The sequence below is a fragment of the Argentina silus genome (genome assembly GCF_951799395.1).
Source record: "Argentina silus genome assembly, chromosome: Y".
Classification (NCBI taxonomy): domain Eukaryota; kingdom Metazoa; phylum Chordata; class Actinopteri; order Argentiniformes; family Argentinidae; genus Argentina; species Argentina silus.
Genome location: NC_139654.1, coordinates 45,697,754 through 45,719,786, shown reverse-complemented (window position 1 = coordinate 45,719,786; position 22,033 = coordinate 45,697,754). Strand labels below are relative to the sequence as shown.

At 40.3% G+C, this 22,033-nt stretch overlaps 1 pseudogene across 1 annotated transcript in view; it reads left to right on the top strand.

Annotated features, from left to right (window-relative positions):
* The first annotated feature begins 576 nt into the window (after window positions 1-576).
* LOC310824153 overlaps window positions 577-22,033 on the top strand; it is a 43,815-nt pseudogene continuing 22,358 nt past the window's right edge. The window contains exons 1-2 of the transcript in view: window positions 577-811; window positions 1,003-1,165. The product of the transcript in view is annotated as an uncharacterized misc_RNA (transcript). The remainder of the gene's footprint in view (window positions 812-1,002; window positions 1,166-22,033) is intronic.

The following is a 22,033-nucleotide window of genomic DNA, read 5'->3' as shown; positions in this document are numbered from 1 at the left end:
ATAAAGGTTTTGCCAGATAGGGACCTAATATTCAAAAGCACCATGGTAATGTTCTCTGGGCTGTTCGGTGCTGCCCGGCCACAGTTAATGGAATGGATACCAAGTTATTCACATTTGAACCACCTGACAGTTTTCTTGTAGTCTGTCGACTGTGATAGGAAATAATAGACTGTAGCACATTCAGTATTCCAAGCAGTCAATCCACTAAAAGCAGCCCAGTTTAGTGGCATTTTGACTTCTGATTGATCCTTGTGTACATCTATCATTTACATTGTTCAGTGGAATCTAAATGTATTTTCTTCTAACTATCAAGATAACATTATTTAGCGATTTTTTTGTTTATTCATGTATAACAAAAAAGCAAGACACTATTACACACGTACATTGAAAGTAATGGCGTTCTTTATGCGGGTGTCATGAAATTAGGCTATGCAGATTAGAATAAGTACAGTACTGTGTTCATTTCCCAAAAAAAGAACACAAAAACAAAAACAGCTCTTCAGATTTGCAACGAAAAATAGTTAGTTCTGGGTTTCGGCTACGTGAACGACCAATCACTAGTGCTCATGTGAGTGTAATATCCCTGTGCAGGCTCCTATCCAGTACGAGGCTCTGATGCAGATGGACTATCTAGACAGCGTGATCAACGAGTCTCTCAGGTTGTACCCCATCGACTTGAAAGAGTCGCCAAGAAATCTGTTGAGATCAGCGGCATCACCATCCCCAAGGGTATGGTCGTCATGATACCCATCTGGACCTTGCACCGTGACCCCGATGTGTGGGAAGACCCAGAGGAGTTCAAACCAGAGAGGTAATGGGCCACATCTTAACCACAACCACAATATCAATCACAACAGCAACGATAAGAGCAGTGTTCCACAAACAACCATAAAACAAACCTAAATGCGACGACCAAACACAAACAGGTTTCTTCAACCATGTATAACCATCATATTACTGTGATTTAATTGATATGTTCTTTAACCCCTACACCGTGTGTAGGTTCAGAAAGGAGAACAAGGAGAGCATCGACCCATACACCTACATGCCGTTCGGGTTGGGCCCACGGAACTGTATCGGGATGCGATTCACTCTGGTATTGATGAAACTGGCGATGGTGGAGATTCTACAGAGGTTCAACTTCACCGTCTGCAAAGAGACAGAGGTGAGACAAAATAATGATACAATGATTGTAAATATAATTTTGTACCTATGACTTTGTTGCGTTTCTATATGTAGCAGAGGTGATTTTGGAATCACACTCGCGTGATGAGGTAGCCCTGCCTGAGACATGTAAACTGAAGTGTCGCCCTCAGACCTTGAGGATGTCCTCTTGGCTTAATAGTAGCGTTTGTGTCTTCCACATGGGAGACCCGGGTTTGAACCCCCATACTACAATTCTGTACTTGCGTACTGCATGAGTATGTACTCCCCATTTAATTTCCCAGATTGCATTTTTCAGTACTAGGCGCCAATCATCCTCAGTATAGGCTACCTACTAAATGATGGAAGTGTGAGATTTAAAAAAAAGCTATTTGTATTTCTGCAAAACTCCCTCGAGACTTCATAGGGCCATTTTAATGTATGTCGACCCAAGAGAGGTTGTCCAGGAGTTTGAGTTTATTTGAATTTATAGTGCAATGCTACCCGAACGTAACAGTGACACTGTGTTAGGTAACATTCATAGTGTAACGCTGACATCTGTTTTACTCGTTCCTTCATACTTTAACTGTGTGTCAACTCTCACCAGATCCCCATTGAGATGGACCTGTTCCGCTGCCAGGAGTCCAACGACAACCAGCTCAAAGCAGACAGCCAGTGATGAGGATCTGCCCTGCTGCAGGTCTCTCAGTTATTATGTTACACATAGATCTAGGATCAGCCCCAACACTGGCTACTTTCAAAAATGGGAAAAAATAAAAAAAAGGGCTTCGCTTTTGCCTTAAATTGAAACTAAATTGGCGCTAATAATTGCACTGTGACTTTTATTCTTTTTTTTATGTCTTTTATGCGTTTTTATTCTAATTTTTCTTTCATGCTCTTTCCTTTTTATCTATTTTACGTAAAGCACTTTGAATTGCCTCTGTGTATGAAATGTGCTATATAAATAAACTTGCCTTGCCTTGCCTTGCCTTGCCTCGCCTCTGGGCTCTGCTGCTACTGTATGCTGCTCTCTTTGTATCTGTCTATTAGTGGAGGTCCAGGACTAGTTGTACAGAGACAGTTGTTGTCTGTCGTCTGCAGTGCAGGGATTTGCATGTGACTTGTGTATGTTTTGTACTTGTCTGGTAGTGGGTCTCTATCATCACGCTAAAAACGTGTGTATAATCACAAACTAAATCATAACATGAGAATGAACAACATGCCATCAAAACATGACAATAAATAGGTGTTAGATTAGATTCAACTTTATTGTCATTGTGCAGAGTACAAGTACAAAGATAACGAAATGCAGTTAGCGTCTAACCAGAAGTGCAAAAAAGCAGAAAAGTGCAATGTGAACAATATATACAGGTAGAGCAGTATAAGCAATATATGAGCAGTATAAGTAGTGCAGTATAAGCAGTATATGAGCAGTATAAGTAGTGCAGTATAAGCAGTATATGAGCAGTATAAGCAATATATGAGCAGTATAAGTAGTGCAGTATAAGCAGTATATGAGCAGTATAAGCAGTATATGAGCAGTATAAGTAGTGCAGTATAAGCAATATATGTATTAACAGTAACATTATAAGCAGAATAAATATAGAATGCAGTATGAACAGTATAAGCAGTATATGAGCTGTATAAGTAGTGCAGTTACCAATGTATTGGGTCTATCTATGGGTATCGTAGTGCAGCAGTAGTCAAAATGTACCTGCATTTTATCGGTTGAAGTGCCATCTCATCTGTCATAAGATTTGACTTGTAAAACTGAAAAGTAGGATACAACTAATAGCCTAAATGTATAAACACAGACCACAACCAAAAAACAACATGGGAAAATCGTTTACGCATCCTCTGCAGCAGGAACAGTGCAGAGAAAAAGTATGTACAGTAAACCCCATAACTGAATACACTTCATACGCTTCAGCGCGACACAGAACGCCTATACTGCAACAAAGTAAAAAGATGAGACAGACACGTGTCTTCAATAACTTGCATGTTTAATCAAAATACAAGCATTCGGCACATCGTTAACTTGTAGGAAAGTTTAATCAGGTTTTATCAATTGTATTATTTTAAATGTGAAATAAATAGCATCAGTGCAGAGGCTATAACACACTACAAAAGTCACATTAAATCACGGAAAGTAGGCTAGGCTAATTAACGGAACTATATGAATATACAGCCGGAGCCTAGTCCAGGGTTCTGAAAGCGACAAGTAACAAGTGTGCCCATCAACTGTCTAGATATTAGGCCTATACGTAACATTTAGTCCTCCACTTTATATCACAGCCAGTATAACGTTTAAAATGACTACAAAACAAAAGCAATATAGTCTACAGTGAACGGCGCATTGTCCATTTGTCATACATGTCCAAACAGACCCGCTCACTTGAATAGGAAAGTAGCGCGGCGGTTCGTTGCTTCAGCAAACCTCTCGATGACTTTACTGTTGAAATCCATATGTCCCTGGATCAATGCATTTTCAATGGAAATCATGTCAAGGCCGTTCAGTCGCTGGTGTCTGTTCTGTTCTGACAGATGTATAATGTCTTTGAATCCAGCCGATGCCCAAATAGTCTCCACCAAAAATCATACATGGGAAACAGAACAGCGCATGTTTCGAGGTGGTAGCGGTTAGCCATCTCTTTTTGTCAAACCATTTTTGTTGGCCCTAAACGTTTTATCTCCAACTTCTCTTCCAAAGGCAATGTACTAAACCGCATGGTCAACAAATAATCTACACGATTCATTGTGAAAACTTTAGCTAGCTAGCATTAGCGATAGACGTACAGTAGATGAACTGAATTGCTTTGTGATTATTTCCTGTCATGTCAGACCACGTTAACGACATTAGCGTTTAATAGTTTTTCGCCACCTGTTGCTAGGCAGAGTTCATACCCAATATAATTTGCGTGAGGTTTTCCCTGCTTACGCCAAACACGCTCACGTTGTTCCCCTCGCAACGATGGGGCAAGAGTGCTCCGCTGCCCCACAGCAGAAAGACGGGACAGGGAGCGCAGTCCGCACACACTAGTAATTACTAGTAATTAGTAATTACTCCAAAAACAGCACTATACGGATTATGAGTCAAGTTTTATATATTTATACACACCAATTTCACCATTTAATCTATTTTGTATTAAATATAAAATACTTATTATTATTACTAATAAAAAATATGACTAATAATTGTTTCGTATTTGTAATGTACTTTATGAGACTTTATGTTTGTAATGTACTTTATAAAGAAAAAAACCCTGTATATCCCCAAATTTGATTCTATGCAATATGTTTTTTCAAATGTTGTATTTGTCTTGTAGGCTACTTTTGTGTAAGCCGTATATTGTGGGTAAAATGCACTATAAATTCAAATGAACTTAAACTTAAATGTGTATTGCAGTGGAATCCTAACTCGAGATCCGCGTGTAAATCGAATCAATTTCCCATTGACATGAATGCAAGATTTACGCACGCGGATTTGGAGTTAGGATTCCACCCAAAATGCGTTGCTATTGGTATCATTATGACGTTGATATGTACACAGAATTGAGAATGTTCTGCAATAATACACAAAGTTCTTGAACTTTTAGTTTAGTGGCATAACGAGCTAAGACGCAACCTGAACCTGTGCAATCAGTATTACCAGAGTGAGATATAAAGAGATTATAACCGGAAGATTCGGCGCTTAACACAGCCTACTGACTGAGGTAGGCTAATGTAGGCCAGAGATGTAGTATAGTTGACATATAGTATAGATTTATAACACTTGTATTTGTAAATACTTGAGACGGCATAGGCCGACTACCTTTACAGCATTTGGACAAGGGACGCGTAAAAATGTCACTGAGAGATATCTGTCACTAGGAGATGATATTCCCATTAAGTCGAATTCAGCGTTGGATATTTCTATATGCCTAAAAACTCACATCTTTAGAAAGGCCTTCCTTTAGGTCCTGTCCTCTTGTTGTTGTTAGTGTTTTGTTTGTGTTTTTGTTTGTGTGTCTATTGCACTCAACTGCACAGGATTTGAAATTGTCGGCTACAAATGAAAAACACATTCCAAATAAAATATATTTTTTATTATTATTATGAGAGACCTAAATGCATGAATTGAATTAGGGCTATTTTAATTTTGCCGAGGTCTTCTGCTTATTAGCCTATATGCTCCTACCTGTACCAGGCCGATTCCAGTTAATAAAATGTGCCCATTATATGGCCACTGATATTTGACCTGTTGGCCACAATTGTAGGCTATATTTCAAGGCGTGTCAACAAACATAGCCAGCCAACCCATACTGGAAGCTTTTGCTGACTCTAACATAGGCCTCTGACAGGACCAAGTCACTTTGAACCATTGCATCGAACGCTGATAAGAGTTGTTAGGCAGTGAATTACCATGATAGTCATTCCAAACCCATTATGACGCCAGCCGAACGCACATTATAGATAATAACATTTCTTTGCTGCCAATCGGTGTACTGGTATTTGTTGACTGATTCAGTAGGGCAAACTCAAAGATTGTTATCCCTTTCTCATTTGGGGAATCTTTCTGACATTCCTGTTGCATTATAGTATGGGTGTGTGGAGATTATTTCAATCATTTTTGTTTGTGTTCTATCTACTGTAGGTGCATAAAAACAATGGAGGTGAAAATATATATGAGTATTGAGGATTAAGACAGAGAAGGCAGAGTTTGAGAAAAAGATAGAGGAATATGAGAAACAAAAGAGAAGGGACCAAAAAGTTAGGCAGAGGGAGGAGGAGATCCTGGCCAGAAAGGCAGAAAGACTGCAGGAGGACAGGAATGAGTTCAATAGGGAGAGGGAGGAGATGGACAGTGGGATCAAGATCCTCATGATGGAGATTGAGAAAGAGAAGGAGTCCTCAAAGGAGATACTTAGAAAGGCTGAGAAGGCAGAGGCAGAGTTAAATATGATGAGGAAGGAGAGCGTGAAAATCCAAAGAGACGGACAGAAGGTGGAGCAAGAAATGCTCAGGATGTGGAAGGAGAAGGAGACATTTCTCAAGGCCAAGAAACAGATGGAGAAAGAGATGGAGAAAAATATGGTGGCAGTCAAGAGGAGAGAGGCCCTGGTGATGGAGGCCGAAGAAAGACTTAAACTGAGCAAGGAAAAAGAGAAGGAAGAGCAGGAGAAGGAGACCTCAAAGGAGATGCTTAGAAAGACAGAGAAGGTCGGAGCAGAGTTGCAAATGATAAAGAAGGAGTGGATGAAAATCAAAAGAGACGGGCAGAAGGTGGAGCAAGAAATGCTTGGGATGTGGAAGGAGAAGGAGACATTTCTCAAGGCCAAGAAACAGATGGAAAAAGAAATGGAGGCAGTCAAGAGGAGAGAGGCCCTGGTGATGGTGGCTGAAGAAAGAGCGAAACAGAGTCTGGAAAAAGAGAAGCTAGAACAGGAGAGGGAGACATTGAAGAAGGTGAGCATGGTGACGATTAGAGAGATGGTAGAGAACCTATAGACTAAGTAGATGAAGGTGATTGTTGCTAGTTTTACTATAGCATTTAGTCCATGACCTTCAACTCTCAGTTGAATTTGTCCAATTCTTGTCTCACCTAGCACTCCCCTCTGATGTTACTTTTTTAATTTCAGATGAACGATGGCTCCAGATATGTAGATATGCCCCAACCCTCATGTTCTCTGATGGCTCAGCTGGTACACAATCAGGCAAACCAGGGGACGAGCCTTTCTGTCAAAAGCCTTGTTGATGTGGCCCTGGCTGAGAGCGTGTGGGGGTGCAGAGATGTATGTAGCTGAAGATGAATGTAGCTATTTATTTTAAGTCGCTCTGGATAAGAGCTTCTGCTAAATTACTCAAACGTAGGCCTAAAGTACATCCGTAAAATAATGTATCCATTTCCTTTTAACCATCTCTAAACCCTAGATGGCAGTATTTACTCTTACACCAGAAACGTGACCAGTTGCACGTGTGGATGCAGAATAAATAGCCCTCCCAGTCTGTTTCTGCAAGGATCTTCTAATTTATGGATTCTCTACATATGTTGAGAGTCTTGTCAAGTCTGAATATGTTAGAGTTGGGGTTTGTCCTCTACCTCCAAATATAAACGAGGACAATCACTTTGTTTTTCATACAGGTACCACTATTGTATGTATTTCTATTATCAAGGTTTCTATTACTTTACCATACTATGAAACTAATTGAATATGTTTTTAAGCGTCCAAAAAGCATTGATACCATTTCCAAGCACTCCAAGAATCATTTTGCGTTGCTGCTACAGCAGCCGCGCAATGTCAACACTTTACACACGCACTGGTGTAGCATGTAACATTAAAATCCATCAACTTCATATCAAACCATTGATGATTGGTGAACTTGTTGGATCAGTTAAGGCCTGTGCCAGAAATCAGTACACATAACAATCACACAATGGGACTATAACAGACACATACAGTGCATTCTGAAAGTATTCAGACCCCTTCACTTTTTCCGCATTATGTTATGTTACAGCCTTATTTTAAAATAGATTAAATTATTAATCTAATCATTAATCTACACACAATACGCAATAATGACAAAGGTGCTTCAACAAAGAACTGAGTAAAGGGTCTGAATACTTATGTAAAGGTGATATTTCAGTTTTTTATTTTGAATAAATTAGCAACAATTTCTAAAAACCTGTTTTCACTTTGTCATCATGGGGTATTGTGTGTCGATTGATGAGGAAAAAAAAATGTTGAATCCATTTTAGAATAAGGCTGTAACATCACAAAATGTGGAAAAAGTTAAAGGGTCTGAATACTTTCCGAGAGCACTGTATTTACATCTTGATTCACAGAATCACGCCTTGTACACACTTGCAAGTGATAGCAACGCCCATCACCTGTCCCAATAAAGAGATGCTCCAAGCGCACCATTTCATCCTTTCCACTCTTCACTCTCTGACTGTCTGAAGTGTACTGTAGTTGTGTTGTTGTAGCTGGCTACACCTCAGCCTATGATTCTCACGGGGCATTAGATTGTCTCTGATAGAATCCTACGGTTCAGCTCGACATTCAACGACGATTTTCACCTTCTGAGCACCTGTTAACTCTCTGAGCTAGCAGGCTAACCTGTGAGCTCTCAATTCTTTGTTATTGTTGAACCCTAGCTCAACAATAATTCCTCAGGTTATTATTATAACTTGCTAGGTCATATGTGTAGGCTACAGCTAGCACTTGGGACGGTCGGCTAACTAAGTTACTTGTTGTTTCCGGACAGCTGAGAACCTTGGCTAGCTTTGACAAGCTAATATTGAGAAATATTAGCACCCTGTTTGCAGGAGGGTTGGCCAGCTTGTGTTTGTAGCCCTGGGACTACTGAGCACTTTCTAGTTTGACATAATTCCTAGTTAGTTACCTCGTATAATGATCTAGAATATGCCAGTTCTCTCTAGTGTGAGACCAGTGCCATATCTAACTATGCGGGTACCAGTTCCCTGTGGTAGCACGTGGGTGTAGTAATGCTGAGGTGTGCTGATATTGTACCTGCTTGTTGCTTCGTGCGCTGTATCTAAACTAGTCAACTACACTATCTACAACTACACTGTCTATCACAACTAAGTCAACTAATAAACATGGGCTACGCATATCTTAAACATGCCTGTGTCTGTGTGTTTGTGTGTGTGTGTGTGTGTGTGTGTGTGTGTGTGTGTGTGTGTGTGTGTGTGTGTGTGTGTGTGTGTTTGCATACATGTGTTTTTTCGGGGATGCATAGAAAGTCTTCCAGCTGTTCCAATGAGAACATCCATCCATAGACCTATGCATTTAATTCTGGTTTGTTTATAACTAAGAGGAAGACACGGTTATCATCAAAAACCACTAGTTATCATCAAAAATGATGGTCACAGTTTGCTAAAAAAAAGTACCTAAAAAGCCTGCAGAGGTCTCGTAAAAATGAAAGTTTGGAGAAAAAAGGATCTGCCCAAGATTTACAGCATACCACCTCATCTGTGAAACATGGTGCAGGGGGTGTTAGGTTTGGGCATGTATAGTTGCCATTAGAACTTGTTAACTTGTCTTAATTGATGATTGTACCTGCTGACGGCAGCAGCAGAATGTATTCTGAAGTGCACAGAAACATCTTGAGTGCAAGCAAATGCGTCCAAATGCATTGGATGGTGCCACACCATACAATAAAACAATGCCATAGCCAAAACACTGCCATAGCAACTAGTGGAAAGATCTTGATTGGCCAAGTCAATCTTCAGATTAAAATTCAATTGAACATGCATTACATTTCCCTAATGATAAGAATTTAGGCAAAAAGACCTCAAAACAAACAACAACTGAAGATGGCTGCAGTACAGGCCTAGCAGAGCATCACCAAAGAAGATGCCCAGCGTCTGGTAGGGTTAGTGGGTTGCAGACTTCAGGCAGTTATTGTCCACTAAATACTAGTGGATTGTCCACTAAATACTAAACATGACTGCTTCATATGGACATTTGATAAGTCTGTCCCATTACTTTTGGGTACACTGAAATAGGGGGACTATGCATAAAAAGTGGGGTAATTTTTGAATGGTGAAACCAATGTGTACACAAATACCGTCAAATAAAAGCTGAGAATCTCTACTTGTAATAATTGTTTAATTTCAAATCTAAACGTTTGGAGTATAGAGCCGAAAGAACAAAAAATGTTTTGTTGTCCCATTACTTACACAGGCAGGGGTTTGGGAAAGTGAACAACATTTGATGGTGAATACATACTGTATGTCAAACCCCAGCCTGACCACTCCGTTCTTCCACCTCGGCTGGCCGCCTCTAAGAGGATGGAGTGGTTGCGCTAGTTGGTCACGGCTTTTCACTGTCTTGGCACCCCGGTGGTGGAACGAGCTTCCCAGTGCGGTCAGGACTGCAGAGTCACTACCTATCTTCCGCCGTAGATAGAAGACCCATCTCTTCAGGCTACATCTTGACTGTCCCTCCTAAATACCTCTTCACCTTCCACTACCCACCTGTACAGTACCTCTAATGTAAAGCATTTTTAAAAAGCATTGTGACTACCAATGGCCCATCTGCTAAATGTCAAAAATTTAAATGTAAATGTGGTGAAAATGGGTGAAGTGTCTAGCCCCAAATTTACAAAAAATGGTTAGGGCATAAACCCAATATTTTCATGTTTTATTCATTTTTCCAGAGAACAGATTGGTGTTGAATTGTGGGATATATGAAGGATTGCCCCTTTTAAAAGGCTACCCATTTTTAATTGGCAATTAGGGCACTTGAAATTAGCCAAATAAGCCACCTTTTTGGAGTGGTAGGGTCTCTCTCTGATAACCCCCCCCCCCCCCCCCCCTAAAAAGTACCACATAGGTTCTTGACATCAAAGATGAGCATGGAAATTAACAGGCCATGTAGCAATTAAGCTTATTTTATTTTCTCGTGCATGAGGTTATTCGCAGGTTACCTAAATGTTAACCTCGTCCTCAGGCTATCGCTCACAGCGCATATAAGTCTGGAATAACGACGACTCAAACCTGGCCGTAGGGTGATTACTGATTAAAGTACTTGTTATTATTTGATTTCAGCTAATCACACGGCTGCAAGGTGTAGCTTCTTATCAGAAATGTGTGGAATGTGCTGTGGAAGATGATTGATCCGAGGTAAAGCCAATGGCTATGCCCCGTCCCTGTTTTTGACGCTCTTGCTCTTGGCTTAATGAAAGCCAATGAAGTTTAACGCATTGGTCCAACAGACCTTTCGGGCATTTGGGCGGAAGTGTCTGGGAACGAGACTACTTAAATCTTAACATAATATTAACATAATCTTCAGCAGTACATGCTAAGCACAGTGTATCTATGAGAAGATATTCAGCAGTTTGCTCGTACAAAAGTCCTACAATTCCGAAGCGAGTATAAACCAAGGCAATAATTAATATTAAATACATTTAAATACATTCATAAAGTTCTTCATAACCAACATCAGGGAGATGTGACCAGAGAGGTGGTTGAGTGGATCCTGGCTATAAGGGCACACTCTTGCCAACACACATTCTGGTGTGACATGTGCGATGTCTTATTGATCTATGTTGCTTTGGCTGTCTCCATGTGTGGATCATTGTAATCAGGGGTGGGGCTGGCCTTTTAAACACCTGTGCTTTGTTTCATTCAGGGAAAACAAAGAGATTTTTAACATTTCTTTTAAAGAGACAACACACATTTTCTGCCATGCCTCTGTCAATTGATTTGGCTTTAATCAATGGTTTCTTCTTGATGTTGTGTACATGTTTTCATGCCTATGTCACCTTTCAGAGGAAATCAAGGAACCTATCCAGATCTGATGTCGTATTAGATGAGTCAAACCCTGTCAGAACATAGTTTGCTTTTGCTAGATTCTTTTCTTTTCTTTTGTCTAGTATTGGTATACATGGTCGAAATGATGCACTCATGTTTAGTATTTGGTTGACAATACTTTGTATGCAATAACCGTCTGGGACCCATTGACCCCACCAGGTGCTGGGTATCTTCTCTGGTGATATTCTGCCAGGCCAGCCATCTTTTTGCCAGGTCTTTTTGCCCAAAATCTTACCATCAGAAAATGAAATGCATGTTCAGTAGGATTTAAATCCAAACATTGACATGGCCAGTCAAGGACTTTCCACTTTTTCGCCCTGAAAATCTCCCGAGCTCCAATGGCAGTATGTTTTGGGTCATTGTCTTACTGTATGATGAAGCGCCATCCAATGAATTTGGAAGCATTGCTTTTACTCGACCAGACAAGATATTTCTGTACACTTCAGAATACATTCTGCTGCTACTGTCAGCAGTAACATCATCAATTATGATAAGTTAGCAAGTTCTAGTGGCAGCTATACATGCCCAAACCATAGCATCCCCTCCACCATGTTTCACAGATGAGATGGTATGCTGTAAACCTTGGGCAGATCCTTTTTTCTCCAAACTTTCCTCTTGCAATCACTCTGATAATATTCATCTTATCTGTCCACAAGACTTTTTTCCACACCTCTGCAGGCTTTTTAGGTACTTCTTAGCAAACTGTAACCCGACTATCCTTTTTAAGAATAACTAGTGGTTTGCATCTTGCAGTGAATCCTCAGCCATTTGCGATTGCTGAGCTCATCAGTGCTTGATTTTGGCAAGTCTAAGGTTTTGACTATGTTTCAGATTTTTCAGCTTTCACCATTTGTCAATTCCTTTGCTATTGTAATGTATCTAACACCTTGTCCTTTGTTGGGAATGATATTTAAGGAGAGGGACAGCGAGATATTCTTTGAGTTTTGGGTTAGGCCCATCACGGGCATCATTCTCCCGCGTTGTCCTTGACGCACGTTAACGTATGGTTAAAACTTACAGACGTATGTTGTTTTAAATTGTGTTAAATTGGTTATTTTGTTGATACTCTATTCTCATTCTTCCTATGGGCATTAATGTGATGTTGTGCGCTCGATAAAGGTTCTGTTAATCAGGGCTGGCTCTAGCCATTTTGGTGCCCAAGCATTTTTCCTTCTTTTGCATTATCAAATGTCTAAATTAAGCACTCATGTTTAGTATTTGGTCCCCAATCCTTTGTATGCAAAAGTGCAAAAGTCTGTGACCCATTGACCCAACCAGACGCTGGGTATCTTCTCTGGTAATGCTATGTTGCAGCGACTGTTGTTGTTTTTTTAGGATGTTTTGCCCTAAGTCTCCTCTTGAGCAAATGAAATGCATGTTCTATAGGATTTAAATCTGGAGACTGACTTGGCCAGTCAACAACTTTCCACTTTTTGGCCCTGAAAAATTCCCTAGTTCCTATGGCAGTATGTTTTGGGTCATTGTCCTGCTGTATGATGAAATGCTGTCCAATGAGTTTGGAGCCATTTACTTGTACTTGGACTGACAAGATGTAAATAAATGATTCTCAATTATGGTGAGCATTCTTTGGTTATCCACTGGAAGTCTTCCTTGGCCTACTAGGTAATTTGCGATTTCTGAGCTCACCAGTGCTTTCTTTCCTTTTAATGAAGTTAAATGAAGTTCCAAACTGTTGATTTTGGTAGGTTTAAGGTTTTGGCTATGTTTATTTTTTTTCTGATATTTCAGCATCATAATGGCTTCCCTGACTTTCAATAACATCTCTTTGGTCCTCATGTTGACAAGACACCAATAGCAGACTGCACAAATTATGTGACGGAACACACCTGACGAACACACTTGTCAAGCCAATTGTCCTATCACTTTTGTGTAGCCTGAAATAGGGGGATTATGCATAAAAGTGTTGGAATTTCTGAATGATAAACCAATATGTACATTATATAAAAAATAAAAATCTCTACGTTTTTATTTCAAATCCAAACAGAAGAAAAAATGCTTCACTGTCCCATTACTTACGCACGGTACTGTATAACCTTCTGTGGAAAGGGTTTTACATGGAACCCAAAAGGTTTCTTCAAAGGGACAGTGGAAGAAGAACCCTTTTTGGTTCTAAGAGTGCAGGATCTGTGATGGGTCTGTCTGTCTCTATCTACGGTATATTTGCTTGAATGCCACAGCCTATTTAAGTATTGTTGCTGACCATGTGCATCCCTTCATGGCCACAATTTACCCACCTTCTAATGGCTACTTCCAGCATGATAATGCACCATGTCACAAAGCAAAAGTCGTCTTAAACTGGTTTCATGAACATGACAATGAGTTCAGTGTTCTTCAGTGGCCTTCCTTGTCACCGGATCTGAATCCAATAGAACATCTTTGGGATGTGGCACAACGGGAGATTCACATCTTGAAAGTGCACCTGAAAAATGTGCAGGAATTGCGTGATGCAATCATGTCATCATTGACCAGAATCTCAAAGGAATCAATGTCACGAAGAATTGAGGCTGTTTTGAGAGCAAAGGGAGGCTCTACCTAGTATTAGTATAGTGTTCCTAATAAAGTGTTGGGTGAGTGTATATCTAACTATCTTTGTTTTTGCTGGTCTGTAGGATCTATGATGGCCGTCAGCCCGTCCTGTGTATCATGGACACAGCCATGATCAAAACCATCCTCATCAAGGAATGCTACTCCCTTTTCACTAACAGGAGGGTAATACGCTAAATTGAAGTTGTTGTATGGGGAAAAAAACATAAGGGCTCATTAAATAGATAATATCATTGTTATTATAGCATTATTAATATTCGGTTAATTTTGCAGTATATAATCATTGTTATTTTTCTAGAATTTCTATCTCAACGGGCCTCTGTATGACGCCGTGTTTATCGCTGAGGATGATGCATGGAGACGGATCCGCAGTGTCCTGTCTCCCTCCTTCACCAGTGGGCGGATCAAAGAGGTACAGTCCCATCTCTCCTCTCCTTCTTTTATTCATTCCAACAACACAAATAAATGAATGACTAACAACTCTGACGTGTGTGTGTGTGTTTATGTGATTTGTACTATGTGTATAGTGTGTATTCATTGTTGTTTGTTGTTGTGTGAAGCAGCAACTTTAATTGTCTAAGACAAATTTCCATCCGGGACAACAAAGTATATTTAATCTTATCTTAGATAAGTTCAGTGGTCAGATGACAGAGTTTAGAATAATAGTTCATCTTTGGAGTCACTTATTCCTTGACTATATACATAATGTATCCTGTATGAATGTATATTCTCAGGCTATATAAACATTAAAATAATTCCTGTTTCAAACATGATATTAACCCATGTTTTGCACATATTAATCCATGTATCAATCATCATATTTTTCCATGTATCCTTCCCAACTCAGATGTTCGGGATCATGAAGCAGCACTCTGGTAATTTGGTCAGCAATCTGAAGAAGACGGCCGATAACGAAGAGCCCATTGAACTAAAAGAGTGAGTATTTCTCTCCGAGAAGATAAGGTGAATTTGTAATTTCAGTGAACTCCCCCTTTAATTTTGTGGTTGTGGTTCTGGTGGTCAAAGATTTTGTGGTTGTGTTCCAGGTTCTTTGGACCATACAGTATGGATGTGGTCGTCAGCACTTCATTCAGTGTCGACATCGACTCCCTCCACAACCCCTCTGACCCCTTTGTGACCAACATCAAGAAAATGCTCAAGTTTGACATCTTCAGCTCACTGTTCCTCACAGTCGGTACAACTGCCTCCATATAGCTTTCAGTCTCAATCATTTTGTGCTTAATAAATGAAGCTATCGATTTCATTACACTGTGGAAACACTCTATGAGACCACCAGTAGCTCTCTGTCCTTCCTGGCCTACAATCTGGCAACCAGCCCTCACATTATGACCAAGCTGCAGGAGGAGATAGACACTGTTTCCCAACAAGGTAACCCCTCTGCAGACTCCTATATAGTACTATTCATGTGGAACAGGAAATATGATAGTGACAGTATTTTAGAGGGTACTGATGAGTGTGTAACCCCTGTGCACTGCAGACTCCTACAGTATCTATTACTATTGCTTTGGAACAGATGGTTAGATAGGTGACAGTATTTTGCAGTGTGCTAATGTGTCTGTAGCATCCCTGTGCAGACTTCTGCCCAGTATTATTCATTTGAAACAGGAAGTAGATAGGTGTTGTTGGAATCTTCAGAATAGTTAAAAGGCCAGTACCTGAGGACCTGAGGGATCTACAGGGTATATACCTTAAAAGCATGTCTGACATGCAGTGGTGTGCGTGACCATAGAGTGATTTCTAAACTAATACAATTATCTTAAAATAAATTATAAAACGAACAGGTTATCAGTGCAGAGACTTGTATGATATGTGCTCTCCATCTGACTCGTGCTGCTGCAATCTGTATCATTTGCCAATAGCTTTCTTTGGTCAACCAGACAGGAGAGTGTTACAGTAATCAAGGCTGCTAGTAATACAAGCATGCATTTGTCATTCAGTGTCAGCCTGGGAGAGGAAAGGTTGCACCTTTACAGCTGTGTTCTGTAAAGGTCCATGTAATATTCAACCTTTTTAAAAGCTTCCTAAAGGTTGTAATGACTATCTTTAATCGGTAGCGATCAGGGAACGAGATCCCTTGAAATAAATATGTCATTTACAAACGCTGTTTTGGTTCGGAAAACACGCTTTTTAACCCTTGTGTGGTCTTCGGGTCAAATTGACCCGTTTTAAATTTTTACTTGAAGAAAAAATATACAAGGAAACATTTTTTCAACCTGAAACTCCATGGCCTTGGCTTATTTACTGTGAAGAACATGTCAAAGAAAAAAAAATCATTGAGTGCACATGCTATACCCCCCCTACACATTTATGTCCTTCACAAGGTCTTCGGGTCAATTTGACCCGCATATACACAGAGACACACAGACTCACAGAAACATGCACACACACACTCACTCACACACATACAAACACACACACACACACAGAATCTGCACAATGTTGTTACAAAACATTCTGGGAAGCCAGAGGGAGGAGACCCTGAGAGACACCAGGGGACACGGGTGGTACTGGATATGTCACAGGGCCTCAGTGGCCACAACATCACTTGGGATAATTTTTTCACATCGTACAGCCCGGGACAGGAACTTCTCAAAAGAAAGCTGACAATGGGTGGAACAGTCAGAAAAAATAAGACAGAGCTCCCACCTCAGCTTCTAACTGTAACGAACAAGCCAGTCCATTCCTCCCACTTTGTGTTTATGGCCAACATGGCCCTGGTATCCTACATACCCAAAAAGGGCAAAAATGTGATGCTTATGCGCACTGGTGACACCGCACATACAGAGGAGACAACATGTGCCCAGGAACCCAGCTTCTCTAGCCATAGTGAGGAGGGTGGAGGAGGCTCCTGCTGTCCCACCTGCACGACCCACACAACCACAACCTCCAGTGCCTGAAGTAAGTGTCCTGTTGTTGTTGTTGTTTATGTGTGCATGTATCTGTGTGTGTGTGTGTGTGTGTGTGTGTGTATGTTTCTGAGTATCTCTGTATGTATGTGGGTCAAATTGAAATTGACTATTAGAAGATGTGGTGGGAAAAAAATCCTGAACTAATAAAGTATTTTCATTATTCTAGATTGCAGCTGGTGGCAACAAGAGGAAGCACAGCGAGGTGTGTGAACCCTCAAAGGACTCAAAGACACAAACCACATGCAGAAACTGCTAAAAGTACATCTGTAGGACACATACTCTCAAATTGTATGTATCCAATATTATTTCAGAATTGTTTGAAAGATGTATTTTTCAGTGTACTGTATTTCATTGACGGTGAATAAAGCAGTGTACATTTCGTTCATGTTTTGTGTTTCTATTTATTGTAAATCATCTCAAATTATTTTTGAGACATTTTTGAGAGATGTATTTCATATCCAGTGACTAAATCGATCTAAGTTTGGTTCTTGTGTTTCTATTGTCGTTCATCACCTGTATTTGCTTTTCACAGCTTTGATTATAATAAGATAAAGATGAAAATCAAATGAGAATATCTCCTCAAAAATAATAAACATCAATGAAAACATTGTTTCATTTCAACTTTTCAGAGATAAGCATTCCACCCAAGTCCTTATTATAGCAGATTTTTTACATAAATTATAACTTTATCACAAAAAACGAATTACACTTCCACTGTTAAATATGATCTAGCAGAGATTAATTGCAAATATTAATCATACATGTTATCTATATTGTTTGGAATTGAGATAAAGACAATATATGTTAAAGAGTTTTGAATGGAAATTTGTATTTTTGTATTGCTTTTAAAGCCCCAATAATGTCCCGGGTCAATTTGACCCGAAGACTTCCAAAGGGTCCAAAAAGTGAAGACAATACGAGGGTTAAAATGGAGTGTCCTACCTGGTTTTTGCTCGAATGACTAGTTCTGTGACATCCATATGTCCGCAATGCATTTCACCAGGAAATCAATCAAACTGTTTGACTGGTGCTACAGAGTCGATAGTTGCCCTTAGTTTGGTGTTGAAGCTGGTTAATAAATCATTATCACAGGAGGAAGCTGTTGATGGTGTACTATTCATATTCATCATCATGAATCTCATCTGCTCAGCGACATGGCTAGATAAATAATAGAGGATGCAACAGGAGTAAGACCCTTTGTAATCACTAGGTCCAGGGTGTGGCAGTGGTTATGGGTGAGCCCAGTAACTCGCTGAATAAAGTCCGTAGAATTCAAGAGATTCATCAAATCCATGGCTGTCGAGTCAGTCTCATTGTCCACATGTAGGTTAAAATCACCAATGATAATAATCTTAGCATAATTTGAATGAAAGGTAGATGGGCCTTGGATGAAACCGTGATCTTTACATTTCTCATCCTTGTCATCAGGTGTCTTTATCACTCATTACTGTGCAACAGGAGGCTGATGGAGGTAGAAATGGGAGGACAGCTCATTGTAATTAGAGCTTGACAGACATATCTGATATTGGCCTTAAAGAAATATCGGGGAGTTATTCACCATGTTATATATAATATAGAGGAAACTGGACAGCACTTATTATGGATCATTTAACACAATTACACATGACACAACTGTGTTAACAGAGACACAATACGTCCTGCTCCTGTACATGTTTGTATATACTGTACATTTTCCCCTATGTCTGCTAAGGGCTTCACTGCTTTTTCCACTGTTTATGTGGCACATAATATATTTATATGTAATTGGCCACTTACGTAAATGTGTTATTTTATATGTATGCACTTTATCTTGCATGTTTACAGACTCCCCCCATTCAATTTCACGCATTTCTATTTGGAGTATAAAAGGCACTAGATCACCTGCGGGTATATAAGCTGTGGCTTGCGCTGCGTTCTTCAGTTGGCAGTTAATACCTGTAAAGACTGAGGACCAGACGACTCACTAGTGTGTTTTCCATTTATTCTTAAGCATAAGCATTAATACAGTTTGTCATTAATGTAGGCTTTCTATTTAGTGTACCGTTATGCATAGTAGCATATGAAGTTTGTAGTCTGTTAGCGGTAATTGCGCTAGCTTGGTATCCTAAACGAGGACGAGTTAGCACTAGCTTGCCGTTTACGATGAGTGGTTGTTGTCAAATGACACCTGACAAAACATGTCGAAGGGAGTCTGGTGTAACGTTTGCCTGACTCCACTGATACAGATGTATGTGTAGGATTTAATGTTAGAGTGTTTTGTAGTTTACATTTTCTTTGTTTTTCTTCGTTTTCTCCTAACGGTTAAGAGAAGGTAGACGGTTAGAGCCAGAGCCCGAACCGCTGATGAACAGCGCTGTAGTTTACCGTTGCCAAGGCAACCAGGCAGCTCACAGGTTGTACCATATTTCTAAATCATTATTTTGATATAATACTGAAATGTTGATATTATATTGTTATTGTTTTACATTGTAATTTGTATTGTTCCAACTAAGTTCATTGGCAGTTAATACCTGAACCACGAGTATGTTTTCCATTTATCCCCCCCCCTATACTAACCCTAACCCCAACCCCACCCAGAGACCTCTTCATCCCCGCTACCCCCCTTGTACAAGTTCTCTCCTGCTAATACAAATAAAATGAAATAGCCGACTGCCTATGGCCCCTGGTGTGAGCATTGATTACTTTGTCTTATGATGACTGTTGGATAGATGATTCAATTACTTAAACAAATGTATTGTTGTAAGTCGCTTTGGATAAAGGCGTCTGCTAAATGCCATGAATGTAAATGTAAATTACAATGGAGGGCCATGTCCAGAAACGACCCCGAGCCCCTACCACTGATCTATATACCTATATCTATGTCTGTGTTTTGTCTATTAATTAATAATATGATGATGATTAATCCCAACGACGTATATTTTCCAAGAAACAACATGAGCATATCTGTAATCAAATAAATATCTCCTGCGTCATAATGCTGTTGTCTTGATGACGCTGCTAGCAATGACGTAAATTTATGTAAAAGTCACTTTGGTCACTTGAACCTCCAGTTGTTGTCAAATAGCCTTTGCTGGTTGTCATTTGTAATGTGTTACGCTCATTAGTGGAAATAGATTCAATTACATTTCAACACAATGGAGAAAAACTGGTGGGACCCGCCGCAGGTAAGTTTGCCTTGCTCTATTTTAGTTTAAATAAACGGGAATACTTTATATTAAATTGCCCCAATACTTGGGCCAAATGTCCAAGGACGTAGGATGTATCTTTCGAGAGGGGGTGCTGCCTAAATGTTGTGTAAAGGGCTGTGCCATGGCTGCTGGTGGGCCGGTCGATCTGTGGGCTGCGGGGCCGGTGAGCGACACGATGTGTGGGCTTCGCGCAGATCCACCCTACCTTCATCGAATAAGCACTAGGCCTACAAGCTCCTGTATATTTTCAGCCTACCTCAAGTCCGTGAACTGCCTTCAAGTAAACGCAAAGGTGTAAGAAGCAGGGCTGAAAATTAATCAAATTTAATCAAATCAAGCTCTATCATCCGTGGTGACAACATGTTACTGTACACTTGTTTGTATTCGTATGTTATCGTCCAGTCAAAGTAGCCTACAATTCAAAGCAACATTTCCCCCACAATCAGGACCTAGACCTACTGCAAAGAAATACTCTTAATTGGCTACACTTTGTTGTTAGATCGCTGTGAAGTAATTCATCCGACTCGGCAGACAGTTTGATCCCAACATCAAGTCAAATCGCGGTAATTTCGGTGAGGGCGCAATTCCAAAAACAGCTGTTTGTCAGTGAAAGAGCAGCGTAACAGCCTAAAAAGTGAAACGGGACGAGCTCAATCGTTGTTACAGAGAGAAATGTGGCTGCAAAATCAACCATTTTAAAGATCAACATTAAAACGAGACAGATTCTCTTTTTAGCTTGACAAACGCAAATAACCAAGAGAGGAGGGACTATCGAAGAACGATGATTGACAGAACAATATCAAAATGGTTAATTTGATGTTTTCAGGTAGGCCCTATCTAAAATATAACCAAACATAGTTGGCACTAATAGGTCTTAATCGACAGGACCTTTCCTTAAGTAAGTCGTAAGTTGACTTTGCAAAGGGCCTACAATTACTTACTGTACAGGCCTACATAATTTGCAATATAAATTGTGTCGGATATGTTGAATAAAAGGTAGATGTAGGCCTTTTTTAAAGGCAAAACTAGAGAACCCCTTTTGGGAAATTGGGAACGCAACAGCCTATTCTTGAGAACATTGTGAGGTACCGCAATCTCTTTGCGAGGGAAGCCTGTTATCTAACACAATCATATTTCTTGACGTTTCCCTGTCATTGTGTCTGTCATCTCCATCAGGAAGTTTCAAAGCCCTATGCTACTGTATTTGATAACTACCCACTCACCCCATTCAGGATGGCTAAACATAGACAATATGTAAAGATCACTGGAGACAACTGAATGGTTTTATACTCAGAAAAGACAAATACATTCATAGAGACATTCTCGAGACTGCACCTGTAGTGTGTTCACTGTATGTCCACAGGAGTGTAAAGAGGATCAGGCTGCCCTGATGATGGAGGCAGCAGGACCGGCAGCTTTCGCAGCCTACACCCCACTCCCACAGAGGACATCAAGACGGGCCAGGCACACGAGAGAGAGGGCCAGAGTGGCTAAAGAAAGAAAGGAAGAGGTGAGAGCGGAAGAGGTGGAGGGAGCCCAAAACCTTCTGCATAAGGTGAAGGAGCACACCGATGCAGAGAAGGAGAGGCTGATGGAGGAGAGAGAGAGGGTGGACAAGGACAGAGAAATGGTGGACAAGGACAGAGAAATGGTGGAGAGGAAGAGGAAGATAGTCAACCATCTTAAAGATAATATGGAGAGGAAGAGGAAAGTGTTGGATAGAGACACTGAGAAAGTGAATGAATGCAATGCAATACTCAGTTGCATTCAAAAGACGCAGGAAAATAACAAAAAGGATTTGGAGGAGAGGATTGTCCAGTTGGAAATAAAGGCGAAAGAGGTGGAGGAGGTGGAGAAAGTGACAAAGGAGATGGAGGAGACTTTCCAGA